This window comes from Nilaparvata lugens, chromosome 6 (genome assembly GCF_014356525.2).
Source record: "Nilaparvata lugens isolate BPH chromosome 6, ASM1435652v1, whole genome shotgun sequence".
NCBI classification, from domain to species: domain Eukaryota; kingdom Metazoa; phylum Arthropoda; class Insecta; order Hemiptera; family Delphacidae; genus Nilaparvata; species Nilaparvata lugens.
Genome location: NC_052509.1, coordinates 19,853,217 through 19,869,352, shown reverse-complemented (window position 1 = coordinate 19,869,352; position 16,136 = coordinate 19,853,217). Strand labels below are relative to the sequence as shown.

Sequence of the window (16,136 nt, the reverse complement as noted above, 5' to 3'; positions counted from 1 at the left end):
GGGTGAGGACTTTTGATATGTTAATCCTCCTTCTATCCTTAAAAGAGCTGTGGAGTTGAAAATTGTGTTCCAAACTTTTCCCTCTATACCATTATTTGAGCATTCGTTGCCTGGACTAAAATAATTAAACTTGGAATTCGAATTTTTTTATTCCAACATTTTCATCAACACATTTTTCATTCTACCAGCTGTAAGTTCGTTTCGAGTGGATAAAATTTTTGCTAGATTTTTAATTTACGCACCGTATACAATAGGCCTACATATTTGGATATTTTGAAAATGTTTCAAGAGTTCAAAATTCCAAGTAACGGTTTTTGGAATGTTATACGTATAATTTTATTCTACAATGGAATTCGTTTTGTTTATTGATTTACATTTCATATCAGTTTGAAACTATTGCTGGATAGTAGTAAGTTTTTTCAGAGAATAATGCCTCACAGTGTCAGCAATAATATGAGCCACAGGGACGTGATTTTCATGTTTATAACAAAACCAATGTCTTCAAGCGGAAAAATTATGTTCTTTTTATAGTAACATGTAAGATATTTTTAATAAATACAATCTAATTGAGGAAATCCAAGACTGATACTGTAGTTTTCTATTTAAAGTATATTCCTTTCTATTACACAATATTCTCAGTAAATAAAAACGTCTTGTCATATTTGTAGCAATATTTATTGTTACAATTGTGAGCGATGAGAATTATGCAAATTAGCCTGAGAAGTTAGCCTGTTATAAAAATGGATTTTGCTGTTCTGCTTTTCTGTGTTGTGTTGTGTTGACTCTGTAAGTGTGTGCGTAGAAGCTAGGATCCTAGGAATAACATCAATTTTCCTGGAGCAACAGTCTAGTTCATGAACCTTGCTTTTTGCGTTGTGTAGTGTCGACTCTATAGGTGTGTGTGTAGAAGTTGTGGGAAGATCAACGATTTTCCTAGAATATAAGTCTGGTTCACAACCTTATAAGGCAAGGAATTTATAGCTGCCTAGGAAAAATAGCTGTCACTTGGTGGGAGAATGTATCTTAAATTGTAGTTGTAACGTCCCTTTCTATTGGTGGAAATTTTTCTAGAGAATAGTAACTGCCAATCACAGTTGGTGTTGGTTAGGTCTATTTAGTATGGACGATCTCACAGCTGTCCACCTCAAGACGAGAAAAGCGAAGTGGCTTCACTCAGCGTCTGTCCTCCGACATAAGCAGTACTAAATAATGTAGTCTGATCAGAACTTGGTGTTAATCATGGCTTCCATGCCAGCTTTAGGCTTTTTTTAGTATTTGGCTCTGGAACCTTTTGTTCCAGCAGCATTTTTAGTCTTTTGCCTATGTAGTCGCTTTAATTAAGAAGAGAGAGAGAGAGTATCAAATTGTCACCTCACAATGGAGATTTTTCTCCTATAACCGCTACTAAAGGTACGTCATAGATTTATAATATTATTAAGGAAAATATCTTCAAAGAAAGCTTCCATCAAAGTATTTATTGTAATGTAAGAAAATTAACGATATATGTTTTGTAGAAATTTAGAATACCTATTAGTAGGAATTAAGATATTTGTTTGATTTAAACTATTTTTGAAGAGGAAGCTATTAACCTAAATTTCAATTACTGTTGTTTACACAGATGTACACAGACTGTGTTGACTGATGTTTACAGTATATTATTCTATCAGTATTTTTTGGTTATAGATTTTATTTGTCTTTTGATGCTTAGGAAAAGCTTTCATGATTATTTAGGAAACATCTATCATGTAATTTATTCTTTTAAATTACACCATAAATGTGATTTATGTAAGAGAACTGACTAAACTAACAACAATACTCGAAATACCTTATTATGAAGTAATTCAATCAACTTGTGAATTATGTAGGCCTATTATGGAATACTATGTACTCATCGCTTTGTGTATAGGGCGTAACCCTTATTACAAATAAATTCTATTCTTTTATATCAAGAGATTGAAGTAGGTAATGCCTACTTATGTTTTAAAGTAATTGAGCTATATAACCTAAAGTAGGTTGTTTTTATTATGTAACTGAAGTTAAGTTAATTGGTTTTATCCTAGTTTATTTTTATTCTAACAGCGGTGTAAGTACGGGGATCAACGTACGAATCCATCATTTCATGGGTTCATGAACGTGTGTCTTTAAGCCGCTGAGACGCCTCTGAATCGATGGCCGTCCTAGCTTGGGGTATGCTGTCTCCTGTCCATCTGGACGTGTAGAGCTCGATCACCGAGCCTAGATTCAATTTGAAGAAACAGCTATGAGGTAACAACTTTTTTCCAAATTAAACGAACGTCCCAGGAACTCCGGATGTGACAAAATGGGTTTTAGTGACGACAGACTTTCAATCAAGTAAAACGTGCGGAATTAGACTTTTGTTAAATCATAATTTTGAGATATTATTGGGGATAGATAGATTATTAATTTTATTAATTTGGTTTGAGTAATAGATTTTCGGTTGTATCTTTACATTGAAAAGTGAGGCCATATTTTCTCTGTAAGGATCCAGCTGGGAATTTCAGTTTTCTTTAAATTTATAAATAATTATAATCTTCTAAACTACTAAAAGTTGAATGAGTACATGAATTTTTAAATGTCCCTTATTGATTAAATTAATGTTTTAAAATAATTCTCATCTTAAAGTTGTAAAGGATCAAATGAAGTTTCAAGGACCCTAACCTTTCCTAAATTTGTTTTGATGACATATATTTTTGAATAGTTTTTTTTAAGGTAGTATACCATGATGTGATACTTGAGGAATGTTTGTCCTTGCAGCGTTCATGATATAAAGATACTGAATAGTTATTATTGGGGGGATCATTAATATTTGATAATGTTTTGATAGTGTTTTAAAGTTTCCAAGTGTGTTCAAAATTTAATGTTCTAAGAATTTTATGAATTTTATGTGGATCTTTTCTTAAAATATTTATTGTTATTTATGATTAACTTCTGAGACATATCGATGATAATTTTCAATAATTGCTCTTTTGAAATTAGAGTCCTTTAAGCTTTTATGATTCAATCTAAAACGTTTTCAAATGTAGAGCATACAGAGTAGGTTATTACCGAATTAAGTATATCAGAGATAACTTTCTAAATTTAGTAATTTTATTTTCGGTTTTCATGATTCTTCTTCTTGTTTTATTTGTTGTTTATTGATTTCTTTGTTTTATTAACTTCTTTGTTTTATTAATTGTTGAATTTAACTGTAAGAGGTGACAATATAATTGATACCTTCTCTCTATTTCGTTGTCTCTCTTGTCATTTCTGGTTTCCCGTTCTCTAGCACTAGGTATGTTTATCAAGCATCCCTTTTATTAAGTTATATTGTGTGTGCTTCTAAATTCTAAATTCAAAATTAACTTTCTAAATTCATAGCACGGCACAATTCGCTGCGCCACTCTGCTACTTTTGCTCTTTTTATTGACTTATTATGTTAATTTCAAATCAGTTTATTCATAAAATTGATAAACATTCTTATGGCTAATGAATGCTTGATTCCAGAAATGAGTATTGAAGTTTGGAGCAGCATACAAATGCTGAAGATAAACTAATTGAAGTTGAATTTTTTATTATTTTATTAATGTGATCAATATTAATATTTTCCCTGTCTGTGTTTCCATTTAGCTGTGATGCCCTAGCTCAAGGCATTATACTGGTGTAGGGACAATTTTATTTTTCGAGATTCTTATAGAAAATGACATGTTAGGGACAGTCAGAAATTTAGTGGAAGTTATGATATGTCAGAAGACTGTAGTGACAGTAGCATTGCAGATTGTAGCCTGGATAATTGAGAATAAAGTTGAAGGAAGGTTAGATTTGAGGAGTATAGCAGAAAAATAATAATTGATTGATTTAGTTGAATTTATTTTGTTTGTTTGAGTTTTGATTTTGTGTTTAAATTAGTCCTTGCATCTTCTAATGAAAACCTAATTTCAGTGTTGCATCAAAGACCACCAAGTCTTGTGAATGGCGATTTTGCGTTTGATTGAGCTGATAGACGATGGCTGCAGTGTTGAGTCTTGATGTTGTCCGTGATGCTGATCTTCAATAGCGGGTCTGGTGAGCCAACATACTGTAAGGTTGGTGCCGAGACAAACATTGTCTATCCTTTATTATATTGTTTGAGATGTTCGTCTATCAAAATTTAGTTATCTGATTAGTACTGGAATTTCAGTTGTTTGATAATATTTCATTGGTAGGGTCAGTAATGTGCTATAAAAATATAGGGTGTATTTTGTGGTCTGGCATTGTGAAGAGAGTTGTCAGACGTGATAGGGTTTGTTAACGTTTCCTTTAGGCTGTGGTAATTTTTTTTTGAGCTTAGATAGGTAGATGTGAGAAATCTTATCTGTTGAAGTTGTAGTTTTGTTTGATGAATTAAGTATCTGGAGTGAGTGTCGCCAGTTGTAAGGGGCACTACTCAGATGAGGTCCATATGACAAATCAAGGTTAATAGCTGGGACTATCCTTGTTGTATTTGTGGAATGGAAGATAGAATTTTAGCAAAAGGTACTCAGAGTAGTATGAGCTAAAATTAGGTTTTATTCTGGTGACTGGTGTGGTTCCTTTCTGAAGATTTATGGGGGTCTGAAGAAAATAGATGGAATGCTAACCAAGATCAGGATTTTTTTTTGAAATTTTAGGGTAAGCCTCAGTTGAAAGGTTCGTTAGATTGATAGCTGGGAATGGCCACAATACACTGTCAAAATTTATTATCTAATTTCTTGGGATAAAATTTATCTAAATAATGTGGGTAGTGAAAATCTAAAGTTTTATTTATTAGGAAAAAAGGTTATATTATTAATAAGTCAATGTGAATTTGAAATAAGTATAATGAATGAGAGAAAATTTAGAAAGTTTATAGAGTTCGAATTTGGATTTTATAATAATAAATATTATACTGCTATAGTTAATTTGGTGATGCAGACAGTGGAAAGTAATTTATTTCAATACAGAGAAATTGGGGAAATTAAAAATAAAGGTTAATAGCTGGGACTATCCTTGTTGTATTTGTGGAATGGAAGATAGAATTTTAGCAAAAGGTACTCAGAGTAGTATGAGCTAAAATTAGGTTTTATTCTGGTGACTGGTGTGGTTCCTTTCTGAAGATTTATGGGGGTCTGAAGAAAATAGATGGAATGCTAACCAAGATCAGGATTTTTTTTTTGAAATTTTAGGGTAAGCCTCAGTTGAAAGGTTCGTTAGATTGATAGCTGGGAATGGCCACAATACACTGTCAAAATTTATTATCTAATTTCTTGGGATAAAATTTATCTAAATAATGTGGGTAGTGAAAATCTAAAGTTTATTTAATAGGGAAAGTTAAATTGTTAATAAATAAGTCAATTTGAATCAAAATTAAGTATAATGAATGAGAGAAAATTTAGAAAGTTTATAGAGTTCGAATTTGGATTTTATAATAATAAATATTATACTGCTATAGTTAATTTGGTGATACAGACAGTGGAAAGTAATTTATTTCAATACAGAGAAATTGGGGAAATTAAAAATAAATAAATAATATTTGAATTGTATGGTGATAATTGATTATGAGAATTAATTTTACTTGGTGATAGGATAATTGATTATTTTTTGTTGCAGTATTGTGAGGATAAATTAGGGAGATTCAATAAATTATAGTGTTGGTTTAGTATGGTGACCTTGAATTTTTATAGATATTATTTGATGGGTAATAATAAAGTGAAGAATAATAATTGAATAAGATAGACAGGATATAGAATCATGTCCTATATTAATTGCAGCAAAAGTTGATTAATATTAAAAGGGGAAGAAACGGGAAATGTAGAAAAATAGGAAAAGTAGTTCTTTAATATAACATAAACATGGAAAAATGATTGAATAAAACAAAAAAATAGAAAATAGGAAACGGGAAGAAAATCTAGGTAACTCAATTTTTCACAACTTTTGTGATGATAAAAAAAAGGGAATATGTAACGGGAAATGGAACAGGTTTCAGTACTATAGAATATGGAACTATTTTTTTATTAATCTTGAGAAAATGCTTATGTTGTTTGCTTTAGCTTGTCTTTGTCAATGGAATTCTTAAAATAAAGGTTTGAGTTTCTGAAGGTTCTTCTTTGAGTGTGGTAGGCAGTATAAAATTTTGTTCAAATATTTTTTGTGGAGCTTAGTTCAGTTATATACTAGTCGATAGTGGAAAATTTTCTTTATGATATGGTTCAGTGTCTGTTATCATGATCATTGGCCTAGGCGTTTGTACTGTCATATTTCTTCATGTGCTGGAGAAATGAGTTTAATTGAGTATACAAGGAGAAGATAGTAAGTAGTAATTTGATGTGTTGAGAGAATATTGTAGTAAGTTATTTTTTTTGAGTTGCCAAGGTCCATTAGTTGTGATACTGTGGTTGTACCAAGGTGATAGGAAGCACAAATAGTAGGTATACTGGTGTATGTATATTGTCCTCAAATGTTGCTGTCCCAAGTGAGTAATGAGTAACGGAAATTAAGTGGTAATGATGTACTGAATAGTTGTATCTCTGTTTGTGAAACAGTGAAGATCTTAGTCTTTTCCAAAAGGGAAAATTCAGAATTGTAGCGTAGGTGTTGCTAGGTAATTGTGGGACAATTCGCGATGTCCTTTATCTTCAGCTGTAACCGACGTTATTTTGTTGCACGAAATTGCAAGGAACGAGATAGAGAGTATAAATGGGTGATATGAGTTTTATTGCTAAGTTGATACGTGTATCTAGGTCAACGTGTATCATGATACGTAAGCTGCTAACATCGTTGCATGTGAGTTAACTCTGTGTAGTTATTGGCTTCATGACATTGAAAAGCGGTTGCATACGTAGGTCAGGGTTGCTTTGACATGAGGCGGCCGTCAGCTGTTTCAGTGGTGAGATGCGTCAAATGTCAGTTGCTCGATTTTAACAACTTGTCGAGTTATGAGGGTCTGGTCATATGATTGTGATAATTTGATAATTTTTTTTAATTTGTTGTTTCTATTTAAAATTTTTTTGTTGAGGTTAGCTATGGGATAATCTGATTATGAACTTAACAGCAGAGGATTGATTGGAGAGTCTCTTTAAATATTTTGGTCGTTTTATTAATTTTGATTTTATTTTGTCACTGTTGATTGATGTCTATTACTGGTTGTTTAGCTTCATATGAGACAGGGCCCGTCTAGATGTGGAGTTTGGCAGCCGGTTTTGCACAATTTCTAGTTGACTTTACAAAATTTTTTGGTGTCTTATGTTGCAAAATTTTACGAGTTTTCCACAAGGTTTTCTTAGATATCTTGATTATTCCAAATTAGTTGATTACCTTCATGGTGATTTGTCTTAACTTTTGTGAGATCGAAATTTGTTGCTAGTCCACTTGGTTAGTTAAAAAAAAAAATTGTGAACTTAGTTATTTTGCTTGTTCCTCTTGATGTTTATGGCTAGTTCTTTGAAATTCATTAAAAATTTTGTTGCTTTCACATGATTGTAGTTCGAGTTTGATTAGTTTGAGATTCATTATTAGTATTTTATTTGAAATTTTGAGGTGAATAATTCCTTTTTGTAGTTATTGGTCTTATACAGGGTGTTACCGATAGCATTGTCATGTTGTTTTCTGCCAAATTTTTTACGACTTAACCCGGTGTTCCACACTCAAGAAGGGGGAGTATTGTAGCAATATTTATTGTTACAATTGTGAGCGATGAGAATTATGCAAATTAGCCTGAGAAGTTAGCCTGTTATAAAAATGGATTGTGCTGTTCTGCTTTTCTGTGTTGTGTTGTGTTGACTCTGTAAGTGTGTGCGTAGAAGCTAGGATCCTAGGAATAACATCAATTTTCCTGGAGCAACAGTCTAGTTCATGAACCTTGCTTTTTGCGTTGTGTAGTGTCGACTCTATAGGTGTGTGTGTAGAAGTTGTGGGAAGATCAACGATTTTCCTAGAATATAAGTCTGGTTCACAACCTTATAAGGCAAGGAATTTATAGCTGCCTAGGAAAAATAGCTGTCACTTGGTGGGAGAATGTATCTTAAATTGTAGTTGTAACGTCCCTTTCTATTGGTGGAAATTTTTCTAGAGTATAGTAACTGCCAATCACAGTTGGTGTTGGTTAGGTCTATTTAGTATGGACGATCTCACAGCTGTCCACCTCAAGACGAGAAAAGCGAAGTGGCTTCACTCAGCGTCTGTCCTCCGACATAAGCAGTACTAAATAATGTAGTCTGATCAGAACTTGGTGTTAACCATGGCTTCCATGCCAGCTTTAGGATTTTTAGTGTTTGGCTCTGGAACCTTTTGTTCCAGCAGCATTTTTAGTCTTTTGCCTATGTAGTCGCTTTAATTAAGAAGAGAGAGAGTATCAAATTGTAACCTCACAATGGAGATTTTTCTCCTATAACCGCTACTAAAGGTACGTCATAGATTTATAATATTATTAAGGAAAATATCTTCAAAGAAAGCTTCCATCAAAGTATTTATTGTAATGTAAGAAAATTAACGATATATGTTTGGTAGAAATTTAGAATACCTATTAGTAGGAATTAAGATATTTGTTTGATTTAAACTATTTTTGAAGAGGAAGCTATTAACCTAAATTTCAATTACTGTTGTTTACACAGATGTACACAGACTGTGTTGACTGATGTTTACAGTATATTATTCTATCAGTATTTTTTGGTTATAGATTTTATTTGTCTTTTGATGCTTAGGAAAAGCTTTCATGATTATTTAGGAAACATCTATCATGTAATTTATTCTTTTAAATTACACCATAAATGTGATTTATGTAAGAGAACTGACTAAACTAACAACAATACTCGAAATACCTTATTATGAAGTAATTCAATCAACTTGTGAATTATGTAGGCCTATTATGGAATACTATGTACTCATCGCTTTGTGTATAGGGCGTAACCCTTATTACAAATAAATTCTATTCTTTTAAATCAAGAGATTGAAGTAGGTAATGCCTACTTATGTTTTAAAGTAATTGAGCTATATAACCTAAAGTAGGTTGTTTTTATTATGTAACTGAAGTTAAGTTAATTGGTTTTATCCTAGTTTATTTTTATTCTAACAGCGGTGTAAGTACGGGGATCAACGTACGAATCCATCATTTCATGGGTTCATGAACGTGTGTCTTTAAGCCGCTGAGACGCCTCTGAATCGATGGCCGTCCTAGCTTGGGGTATGCTGTCTCCTGTCCATCTGGACGTGTAGAGCTCGATCACCGAGCCTAGATTCAATTTGAAGAAACAGCTATGAGGTAACAACTTTTTTCCAAATTAAACGAACGTCCCAGGAACTCCGGATGTGACAAAATGGGTTTTAGTGACGACAGACTTTCAATCAATTAAAACGTGCGGAATTAGACTTTTGTTAAATCATAATTTTGAGATATTATTGGGGATAGATAGATTATTAGTATTTTATTTGAAATTTTGAGGTGAATAATTCCTTTTTGTAGTTATTGGTCTTATACAGGGTGTTACCGATAGCATTGTCATGTTGTTTTCTGCCAAATTTTTTACGACTTAACCCGGTGTTCCACACTCAAGAAGGGGGAGTATTGTAGCAATATTTATTGTTACAATTGTGAGCGATGAGAATTATGCAAATTAGCCTGAGAAGTTAGCCTGTTATAAAAATGGATTTTGCTGTTCTGCTTTTCTGTGTTGTGTTGTGTTGACTCTGTAAGTGTGTGCGTAGAAGCTAGGATCCTAGGAATAACATCAATTTTCCTGGAGCAACAGTCTAGTTCATGAACCTTGCTTTTTGCGTTGTGTAGTGTCGACTCTATAGGTGTGTGTGTAGAAGTTGTGGGAAGATCAACGATTTTCCTAGAATATAAGTCTGGTTCACAACCTTATAAGGCAAGGAATTTATAGCTGCCTAGGAAAAATAGCTGTCACTTGGTGGGAGAATGTATCTTAAATTGTAGTTGTAACGTCCCTTTCTATTGGTGGAAATTTTTCTAGAGAATAGTAACTGCCAATCACAGTTGGTGTTGGTTAGGTCTATTTAGTATGGACGATCTCACAGCTGTCCACCTCAAGACGAGAAAAGCGAAGTGGCTTCACTCAGCGTCTGTCCTCCGACATAAGCAGTACTAAATAATGTAGTCTGATCAGAACTTGGTGTTAACCATGGCTTCCATGCCAGCTTTAGGATTTTTAGTGTTTGGCTCTGGAACCTTTTGTTCCAGCAGCATTTTTAGTCTTTTGCCTATGTAGTCGCTTTAATTAAGAAGAGAGAGAGAGAGTATCAAATTGTCACCTCACAATGGAGATTTTTCTCCTATAACCGCTACTAAAGGTACGTCATAGATTTATAATATTATTAAGGAAAATATCTTCAAAGAAAGCTTCCATCAAAGTATTTATTGTAATGTAAGAAAATTAACGATATATGTTTTGTAGAAATTTAGAATACCTATTAGTAGGAATTAAGATATTTGTTTGATTTAAACTATTTTTGAAGAGGAAGCTATTAACCTAAATTTCAATTACTGTTGTTTACACAGATGTACACAGACTGTGTTGACTGATGTTTACAGTATATTATTCTATCAGTATTTTTTGGTTATAGATTTTATTTGTCTTTTGATGCTTAGGAAAAGCTTTCATGATTATTTAGGAAACATCTATCATGTAATTTATTCTTTTAAATTACACCATAAATGTGATTTATGTAAGAGAACTGACTAAACTAACAACAATACTCGAAATACCTTATTATGAAGTAATTCAATCAACTTGTGAATTATGTAGGCCTATTATGGAATACTATGTACTCATCGCTTTGTGTATAGGGCGTAACCCTTATTACAAATAAATTCTATTCTTTTATATCAAGAGATTGAAGTAGGTAATGCCTACTTATGTTTTAAAGTAATTGAGCTATATAACCTAAAGTAGGTTGTTTTTATTATGTAACTGAAGTTAAGTTAATTGGTTTTATCCTAGTTTATTTTTATTCTAACAGCGGTGTAAGTACGGGGATCAACGTACGAATCCATCATTTCATGGGTTCATGAACGTGTGTCTTTAAGCCGCTGAGACGCCTCTGAATCGATGGCCGTCCTAGCTTGGGGTATGCTGTCTCCTGTCCATCTGGACGTGTAGAGCTCGATCACCGAGCCTAGATTCAATTTGAAGAAACAGCTATGAGGTAACAACTTTTTTCCAAATTAAACGAACGTCCCAGGAACTCCGGATGTGACAAAATGGGTTTTAGTGACGACAGACTTTCAATCAATTAAAACGTGCGGAATTAGACTTTTGTTAAATCATAATTTTGAGATATTATTGGGGATAGATAGATTATTAATTTTATTAATTTGGTTTGAGTAATAGATTTTCGGTTGTATCTTTACATTGAAAAGTGAGGCCATATTTTCTCTGTAAGGATCCAGCTGGGAATTTCAGTTTTCTTTAAATTTATAAATAATTATAATCTTCTAAACTACTAAAAGTTGAATGAGTACATGAATTTTTAAATGTCCCTTATTGATTAAATTAATGTTTTAAAATAATTCTCATCTTAAAGTTGTAAAGGATCAAATGAAGTTTCAAGGACCCTAACCTTTCCTAAATTTGTTTTGATGACATATATTTTTGAATAGTTTTTTTTAAGGTAGTATACCATGATGTGATACTTGAGGAATGTTTGTCCTTGCAGCGTTCATGATATAAAGATACTAAATAGTTATTATTGGGGGGATCATTAATATTTGATAATGTTTTGATAGTGTTTTAAAGTTTCCAAGTGTGTTCAAAATTTAATGTTCTAAGAATTTTATGAATTTTATGTGGATCTTTTCTTAAAATATTTATTGTTATTTATGATTAACTTCTGAGACATATCGATGATAATTTTCAATAATTGCTCTTTTGAAATTAGAGTCCTTTAAGCTTTTATGATTCAATCTAAAACGTTTTCAAATGTAGAGCATACGGAGTAGGTTATTACCGTATTACCTATTTCAGAGATAACCTAACTTTAGTAATTTTGTTTTCGGTTTTCATAATGTAACTTCCTTTTGTTTTATTAATTGTTGAATTTAACTGTAAGAGGTGACAATATAATTGATACCTTCTCTCTATTTCGTTGTCTCTCTTGTCATTTCTGGTTTCCCGTTCTCTAGCACTAGGTATGTTTATCAAGCATCCCTTTTATTAAGTTATATTGTGTGTGCTTCTAAATTCTAAATTCAAAATTAACTTTCTAAATTCATAGCACGGCACAATTCGCTGCGCCACTCTGCTACTTTTGCTCTTTTTATTGACTTATTATGTTAATTTCAAATCAGTTTATTCATAAAATTGATAAACATTCTTATGGCTAATGAATGCTTGATTCCAGAAATGAGTATTGAAGTTTGGAGCAGCATACAAATGCTGAAGATAAACTAATTGAAGTTGAATTTTTTATTATTTTATTAATTTGGTTTGAGTAATAGATTTTCGGTTGTATCTTTACATTGAAAAGTGAGGCCATATTTTCTCTGTAAGGATCCAGCTGGGAATTTCAGTTTTCTTTAAATCGTCTGGGCTCGGCTGGCTCTGGTTGGTCGGATGAAGTGGGTGCGGAGGGGTGGGCTTGAGGCTGCGCGTCAGAGATGCGCGTGAGATCGAATCGGTCATCCTCGGCTCCCGTCGACATCTCCACGAACACCTTCTCCATCTCTTCATCCAGGTCGGGCCCCTGGCAGCCTCCATCCCGGTCACCCTGTACACACATCAACAAATCCATTTTAAAACTTTACAAGTTACTTTCTTATTTTGATGATTTCCAGAAATGTTTTACATACTTGAAAGACTCCTTTCCAGGTATTCTGTATATACTATTCTTTGAAATTTTGCAATTTAACTTCTATTCGAACATTTGCCAATCACTATTTGTATACTCAAAAATCAAATTGTTTCAGAAAAATGCATGAATAATCACCTAATTAAGGATCTACTAACTTTCCAATGAATTTCTGCTTTGCTGAGCAGAAAAAGAACCACTGGCTCTTATGGGAGTGATTGAACATTGGCAGAATGAACATGTGTAAAAGGTTTCTTAAAAACTAATGGGATTATTTTTATACCTAGCAAATTTGTAATTCATTTGAAAGCAAGAGCATCTGTACCCTTATTATTGCATTATGTCTACTTGTCTTGTATTTCTTTGAAAAAAATTGATAAAGGGATAGCCTGTAATTCATCGTGTTTGAATGTTTATGGGTTTGTCTATAATAATTGCTTTCCATGATACTATTTGCTTCAAAGTTTTGGTCAGATCTAAAATTCATGTAGAAATTTACTTCAGGCGCTCACTGAACAGGAGTGAACAGAGCTACAGTAGGTACCATACTAGGGCAATCACACGTTCATTCATTATCGACTACACAATTCAAGGTTGAATTGCCACATTATTCAAATAAAGGCTCCATATATTTATTCATAAGTTCCATGACATTATTCGAAATGCATCACAGGCTATTAGTGTAATAAATTCATGCGTTATGCAACCAATACACGAAGAAGACAAATTTTTAAACAATAAATCAATTCATTCGAATTAATTAATGTCACAGACGTTGCCTACTTATACGGATCATGATAAGGAGCACAAGATTAACATCCTAGTACAACTTTATAGAACTTGTATAGATTTGCTGTATCATGTATTTCATGAATAATTATCATTAATCTTGATGGATAATGACATTAGAATCACTATTATGATACTGAATTACTATTTATTCTTCTTTTATCTTCGAGCATATAACTCGTTCATTGCACTGGGGAAAATTTTGTGTTGCAAAATGCATTCTCCTTAATGCACAGGAAACATAAAGAAGTAGAATAATTATCTATTATTTTGTCAAAATTACTTGGATTCAGAGTTTAAAATTCTCAGAAAAAATTAGTTTAATGATTGACCTCAAACCCGCAACCTTTGTTAACAGATCTGTTTGGTTGAGCTGTTAGCGTAAACTGAATCACAAATTGAATAAGTCTGTTTTAATTATTGAATTGAAATTCATTGATTAATAAGAATGAAAATATGCCTATGAACATGCTCGGTAAATTCAGAATGTGAAATTTCAAGTTAATCAGTTCATTATGTTCAAAAGTGATGATGTACATTCAGTGATGAATCGTGTATTTCCTATCACATACATTTAGTCTATAAGACAATTCTTTTTTCTATTAATAGGATTGATATGAATCTGTGAGAATAAATAAATTTAAATTTCTCTTTCCAATCAGAAACATCTCACTAGTTGGCCCATTTTCATAGAAAAAAGGAAATTGACTGTCAGAAATGAGACTGGAGAAGAAAAGATGGAATTGAACGATTGAAAATGACTGTTCGCTTTTCACAATGCAACTCGCTGAACTAGATTTTCGCGTCACAACAATAAATCTAAGCTTGCTCTTCGCTGACATTGTGTCCCACTCCCACTGACATAGTGAATAGGGTAGGCCATAGGCATGAGGCTTTTCGATTCAAGATAATATGAAATAGCACAAGTGTTGTCAGCCACAGGCTTGAATGAAAGTCCCATTATCATCAACGGGGCGAATGTCTTCTAACCACCTTCTTTAACTCCATTCAAACGAGCAGACTAGTGGAGTCAAGTCACAGACAGAGACAGTCTTTCTTCAGCTTCTTTGGATTATGTTAATGAGAATACATTCCCTTGCGGGCACAGTAAAAACAAGATCATTTCGTTCAGGCAAAGATCAATATATTCCAGATTCTAGGCCAAAGTAAGATTTTATAGTTTTTTGGAAGATTCTCAGTGGGCTATATGTCTAATTGCTAGCTTCATAAAATGGGATGAAGAGATAACTATACAAACAATGTGCACATAGTGCACACAATTCCAAATTGATGCGAATCATAAATGAAGTTCTTTTAATAAGATTAATTACTATGAGCAAATTGTATTACAGGAAATCTTTTGCTATGCATTCTTGGATGAATCATTGATGCTTCACTTACATGAATGATCAGAGTTTAATGAAAATGTAGTAACCTCTAATACGAATTCCCTACTCAAAGTTATACTTTAGTTATTTGTACATTGAGATACAAATATCATTGAGTAAGGATCAACAGACTGAGCCCAAATTTTTATTCTTTCTTTTTTATTCATCAAAACTTGATAGAATAATCCCAAAAAATAAATGGTATCAGTCGTTCTCCAAAGAGCTCAAACACCAGTATTTATTCAATTACATAGACATTGCATAAGAAATGTGGATTTAGTAGACTTTCAACCACAGGAAAGTAAGGAGATCTGGATAAAGATATTATCAAACAATCTCAACTTTCATCATAGCAACAACATTCGGATGAATTCTCAACAATACAAAGAGGAATAAGTAAAATCAACTTAGATTTATAAAAAGTACTCAAATTTTTAATTTTTAGATAGATGGATAAGTAAACTTATATTACACTGATGACATCATGATCAAATTAAACCAATCACACAGACAATCCATTGTAATTTGTAAGACATCAATCAACATTTTTCATTTGCTTATTTCCATGCAGAAGCTGCCAATCTTAAATTATTACAGGTGATCAAAGATCGAAGATCACGATTAAAGATCGACAATAATTGTATAAACAACAGTCAGACTATAAACCAACCCTCACTAACAGGTGATCGTGTAGTGGAACCAGGCACGGCCCTGGGGACTTTGCCGCCCTGGGCGAGATCGGCAACTGCCGCCCCCCCGCAAGTATCCCGTCTTTAATTGTTAATCCCGGGTTCCACCCCTCCTTGAGCGATTGCCTAACGCCGGTTACACATTGGGCGGTTTCTGCCGGGGCGGTAATTTCGCCGTCGCCGCCGTTCAAGCAGTAGTCTATGAACTTGAATGGAAGCTTACACACTGGGCGGCAGAAACGCCGCGCGGCTATATTGCCGTTGGCGGCAGCTGTGCAGCCGTCCACTGCCACTGCGGCTGGCGGTGTTTTGCTGCTCTTGTCTACGCAGTGGCGTACGTGACCAAATGGGCGTTAACATATTTGGCGGTTGTCTACCGTCGCCGCTGATCAGTCGTCTTTCCCAGTTGCTCCAAGTCAGAGGTCTTTGAAAATCAGCCTTTTAATTTGTGTCTTGTTGTAAAGTTTGTAAGTTG

General features: G+C 33.3%; 1 long non-coding RNA gene across 2 annotated transcripts; it reads left to right on the top strand.

The window, feature by feature from the left end:
• Positions 1-1,137: 1,137 nt before the first annotated feature.
• LOC120351829 lies at positions 1,138-7,383 on the top strand. Of its 2 annotated transcripts, XR_005571563.1 has the most exons (4): positions 1,138-1,410; positions 2,080-2,265; positions 3,940-4,451; positions 4,985-7,383. It is a non-coding gene; the product is annotated as an uncharacterized LOC120351829 (long non-coding RNA). The 2 variants fall into 2 exon arrangements; XR_005571564.1 differs by lacking the exon at positions 4,985-7,383 and having other exon boundaries at positions 3,940-4,969.
• The last annotated feature ends 8,753 nt before the right edge of the window (positions 7,384-16,136 follow it).